Consider the following 6,000-nt stretch of genomic DNA (forward strand, 5'->3'; position numbering starts at 1 on the left):
CCAGTGATTGCACAATTCTTGAGGATAAAAATGCCCTGCATAATTAATTATTGGATTGTTATTACTTTATAGCTTATAAGAAACCACTTGTCTCTTGCTACTTAATTGTTTGTAGTAATGACTAAAAAAGAGAATTAAAACATTGGAGCATAAATTGACTACAGGAGACTTACTGTGGAAATTTGAGAAATGAGATATGAACACTATGGTAAGAACAGCCAGTTGAGAATAACTAAGGAATAAATAAAAGTAAGTGCATTTCTCTCTTTTGGCCACTTCTGTGCCAGATGTAAGATGTCAATTGTTTAGAACAGACAAAGGCAAAAAGCCAAGGAGAGCAGGAAATTAACCCAGTAATAAGTATTCATGCACATGAAATCCCATGTTGAGAACTTGCAACCCAGTGATAAAAGGAATGATTCATACATTTGCTTAATATTTATGGTTTACAAAGGTCTTACCAATAAGTTAACCAATATTTATGAAAAGCCTACTAACTACACTTCATAAATTTCATGGGGATACTCAGAAATGGCAAGTGATATTTCTCAGTTGATCCAGCTAATGAGTTAGGATTTTTTTAAATATTCTTATTGGAAGTGGCTCTGTGGCTCAAGAGGTAGAGCACTTGCCTTGAGCTGAAGAGCTCAGGGACAATGTCCAAATCCAGAGTTCAAGCCCCAAGACCAACAAAAAATGTTCTTATTAGCTTTAAGTAGTTGGGCAACAGAGAAGTTTATAAATACAGTATGTCTTGATCAATGTAACCCTTTCAACATTTCCCGGCAACCCTCCCAACCTACGGCTTCCCTTGCTTTTCTTAATTTTGCAAGATATGTATTGAATTTTTTATTGCCGTTTAACAAAGCAGTTGAGGTTATACATTGCATCAAGAAAATATAGACCTTTTTTCTTATACTTTCTATGATTCATCTGTTATATATTATTTAAAATTCTACTTTTAAAAAAGAAGCTCTTTTCAGATTGACCATTTTGACCCTAGGGCAAGAATATAAACTTCCCTTTTAGAAAATTCCTTTTGGAATTTCATCTCACGTGGATGATTTCCTTAGTTCTCAACTGTTCTTCCATTCCTTCACACCACTACTAGCTCCCTTACTTTTTTTTGTTGTTGTTGTTGGTTGTGGGGCCTGAACTCGGCCTGAGCGCTGTCCTTCAGCTCTTCAGCTCAAGGCTAATGCTCTACCACTTGAGCCACAGCACCACTTCTGGCTTTTTTCTGCATATATGATACTACGGAATCGAACCCATAGGCTCATTCATTTGAGGCAAGCACTCTACCACTGAGCCAACGTCACTCCCTTACATACTGCGAATACCTGACTGGCTCTCCTCAAGATCAAGTCTTGGTCATAGACTAAATCTTTTGCATAGATACAGGTGAAGCTTTCCTCAAAATATCACCAAGTACTTACAAAATATCACAACAGGATTTTTTTGTTTTTGTTTTATAATCCCATTCATATGAAATTCCCTGAGAAACATCCTTGAGAACTTAAGTTAAAGGGAAAAAAAAACCCACTGACCCCCATATAATTAGTCCATTAGTTCAACTGGATCAGAAAACTTGGAAGCTATAATCTATTTGCATTATTTATTTTGATGTTTATAATAGCTGACATAGATGATTAGGTGAATTCAGTCTGTAGAGTCAGGAGAAAAGCAAGTTTAAATAATTGAGCTGACATTTAAATAATTGAAACAAAAACTCTTATTGGAACAAAAATATACTTGTTGCTGAATTTTCTTGCTGAAAGAAAACTCAGGCACAATATAAGTAAATACCTTCATTACATGTGCAAAGACATTGAAGTCCAAGGTCACAGACTCACATATTAAGTTTGGGTCAATGATTATGTGGCAAAGACAGTTTTTAGTGTCCTAAATATTCATGGTTTGCATCAAGCATAATTGATGTAATTGTCCCCTTGCTCTTTACAGATATGATAGTGATGATTTTTTTCTTGCTTTCAAGCAAAAGCAGTGAGTAGGCTTAAATTATAGAAGCAGGGTCAAAATTCTAGAATGGTATATCAAGATAGATATCTGCAAAGAACTGATAGACAGTTTGGTTAATGACTCTAAAGAAGATGGCTTGTCATTTTTTTTCTTTTTTGTTTTGGTCCGTCATGGGGCTTGAACTCTGGGCCTGGATGCTGTCCTTGAGTTCTTCAGCTCAAGGTAAGTGCTCTACCACCACTTGAGCCACAGTGCCACTTCCAATGACTTGTCATTTTAACTTCATGTCTGACTGAACATTTCATCTGGAAACTAGCTGGTAATTAAAATTCTAAAAATACCCAGAGAAAATCAGAGATATTGTTTTAAATGTTGGACCTTGATTCAATGCAAAGGCAGTGCTGTGTAGTGGTTAAGGGTTTTGAATTTTGAGCTAGTCAGTGTGAGTATGGCTAAGTTGATGAATTGCTTTTCTCCAATTCTTCCCTTTTGCTTCTCAAATACTAGATAAAAATAGTGCTGAATGCAAACACTTGATATGAGGACTGAGTGAATGAAGTAGAAGTGTTTGAATTACAAGAAATACTGATTGTTAGTAAATAACACACCTACTTATATGGAGAAAGTTGTTAGTAGCAGTAGATGATAGAATTCCAGAATAAGAAATACCATAAAAACACCCACTATGAAAGATTAGTTTGGTAGAGTGCACTATAGACATATGAAGGAATACTACACTGCTAATGAAGACTAAGTAGACTCTACAGGTCCAGCATTCAACATATGGCCAGGTAAATACTTTGAGGATATGACAGAATGATCTGAATGTGCTGAAATATTTATTACCACAAAGGCCTTGATATAGTTTTCACCAGGGACTGGGGTTGTAGCAGCGGTGATTGGGTTAGGGACTGGGGTTGTAGCAGCGGTGATTGGGTTAGGGAGGAGCCCAGGGAAGAACTCTGTTATCCTTACTGTTCCTTGCATTCATTCCCCAGTTTTGTTGAATTAAATTTCAGCCAGCATTAAAAGAATAATAGCATGCATCTAGTAAAACATGGGACGAGAAGAATACAGCAGATCAAGTAAAAACCTGCAGAGGTGTTGGAGGCAAGGGGATCTTGATATGATCCAAACCCAAACTGATCTTTTAGAAAGCCACCTATTCGCTTCCTTAAAAAAGGGAATTGTGTTTCTTTCAGGTCATGAGAGTAATTAAGTGATGCTACATCACCTGTGAGAGTAATGTTGCTATTTTACATGAGGAATCCATCCTATAACGGCTGGGGGAGGGAGTCTGGTTCTTATGTACTTGGTATGATGATGGAAAAACAGAGTTTTTCCACACACCCTGTAACAATTAAGCCTTGTACATTTCTCTGGGACAGAAGACACAACTGAGACATGTTATTCAGGTAGTTTACTGATAAGTCCATCACTGCAATGCTCTCTTTTTGACTAGGGGAATGTAAAAAAAATATACAATAGGGAAAGTGAAGCTAGCTATGAGGAAAGTACATGGCCATGAGAATCTGCAGTCTGCACAGGGAAACCAATCTGGTGGCAGATTGGTTGAGTGGTTGCAGGGCTATGCAAGCTAGAGCATTATTGACTCCCCAAAAGTTACAGACTCAGTAAACAAATGATTTGTTTATAATTATTTGTCAACTGTATAACCTCAGCTGTCCTCTTTGTTAATGTTTCCTGCGTCAGTTTGAAGCACATCTTGTGTCAGATTAAAAAAGTATGCCTCCCACATAAACCAGAAGCATGGTTTTATAAAGCTATCCCTGCCCTGGATTTACCATGCTTCCTAAATGTTTGTGATGAGAGAGAGAGAGAGAGAGAGAGAATAAAAAGTAGTAGAAAAGGAAAAGTTGAACTTTAATCTTTCTAGCTGATATATTGATTGATTGATTGTACTTATTGGTTGTACATGTATAATACCCACTAACATTGCCTTTATAAAAATTAGGAAGTTGTAGTTTAACAAAAGTAGATGTTTATATAAAAAATTCTCGTTTATTAAATCAATGGACATGTAGATCGTAAAGAGTTCCAGAATCTCAGTGGTAAGAACTCAGTAAAAAAGCTTGCATCTCTTAACATCTTGTCTTCCATTAATTGCTTTGAACAACTCCTTCCTGTCCTGTCTTTGTGTGTCTATAAAAACTTCCTTACAGCCAGGCGCTGGTGGCTCACGCCTGTAATCCTAGCTACTCAGGAGGCTGAGATCTGAGGATCGCGGTTCAAAGCCAGCCAGGGCAGGAAAGACCGTGAGACTCCTATCTCCACCTATAAACCACCAGAAAACCAGAAGTGGCGCTGTAGCTCAAGTGGTAGAGTGCTCACCTTGAGCTGAAGAGCTGAGGGACAGTGCCCAGGCCCAGAGTTCAAGCCCCACGACCGACAAAACAACAACAACAACAACAAAAACTTCCTTACTATATTTACCCTTACTATATTATTTTTCATTATTAGTCTTGCAAAAATTATAAGAAATAATAAAACCAAGTAACCTCATCAAAATCTGGCTTTGGAAAGAGGCACACATATGCAGTTATTTGGTTAAGCATAGTATGTTGTGATACTTTTTTTTGTCTGTTCTGTGGATTGAATCCAGGGCCTAGGCATTGCCCCCGAGCTCTTTCTGTTCAAGGCTCAGGCTCTATCACGTTAAGCCACAGTGCTGCGTCCAGTTTTCTGGTGGTTAATTAGAGATAACAGTCTCCCAGATTTTTCTGCCCTGGCTGGTTTAAACCGTGATCCCCAGATTTCAGACTCCTAAGTAGCTAAGATGACAGGCATGAGCCACTGGTGCCCAGCTACTTATTAATATTTTTATATCATTTGTTTTCTTGTTTCCATTGATATATTTATTGAACATTCAGAATACTAGACTTTTGTGCCTGGAAGACTTTTCTATTTATATTTGTGTATTTTTTCTGTCTTATCAGATATGATTTTCTTTATAATTACATAGTCACTGATTAGAAGCACAAGCAACAGATGTGGAAGAAGATGTGGAAGAATATCCAACTTCCTGGCTTATCTCCAAGCCTATGTCATGATCACTTCCTCTTCATCCTCCTCACCCTCCCCATCTTCCTCCTCCTTCTCCTCCTCTTCTTCCTCCTCCAATGGGGGCTGTACTAAGGGCCTGGGCTCTGTCCTTGAACTCTATTGCTCAAGGCTAGCACAATATCACTTTTAGCCACAACTCTACTTCTGGTTTTTGAGTGGTTAATTGGAGATAAGAGTCTCACAGGGATTTTTCTGCCAGGGCTGTCTTTGAACCATGATCCTCAGATCTCAGCTTTCTGAGTAGCTAAGATTAAAGGTATGAGCCACTAGGGCCTGGCTACGGTAGATAATTTTTATTTTATCCTAAAATGATTATCATCTGTCTGTTGGTGTTTTAGGTGCTAGAAATTCTCAAAGTGATAAATTTATTCAAACATGGCAAATTCAAACTCAATATTATTACATATAGTTTATTTAAACAAACAAAATCCAAGAATTCAATAAAAAAAAAAATTAAAGGGGGAGGGGAAAAAAGAAAAAAATTAAAAACTTTTTAAAATTCTAACAAATATATTTGATGTGCAAATGAGATTTGGGATATGCTTTTTTATGTAACATGAGGCTCAATTTTTTGTGGTTATTGCATTTGTTATAATGTTAGCTTTCATGTGTTTTGTTTTAATGTTGGCTGAATGCATGTTATCAATCACCCAGATACCTGTTCACTTTGACTTTTTGCAAAATTATTTGGGGCCCTACTTTCTTTTTTTGGGGGGGTACGGTTGTGGGGCCTGAACTCTGGGCCTGGGCACTGTCCCTCGCTCTTCAGCTCAAGGCTAGCGCTCTACCACTTGAGCCACAGCGCCACTTCTGGCTTTTTTTTCTTTTTGCTTATGTGGTGCTGAGGAATCGAACCCAGGGCCTCAGGCATGCAAGGCAAGCGCTCTACCACTGAGCCAACTTCCCAGCCCCTGGGGCCCTAGCTTCTGATTGGTG

This window comes from Dipodomys ordii, unplaced genomic scaffold (assembly GCF_000151885.1).
Source record: "Dipodomys ordii isolate 6190 unplaced genomic scaffold, Dord_2.0 Scaffold41, whole genome shotgun sequence".
NCBI classification, from domain to species: domain Eukaryota; kingdom Metazoa; phylum Chordata; class Mammalia; order Rodentia; family Heteromyidae; genus Dipodomys; species Dipodomys ordii.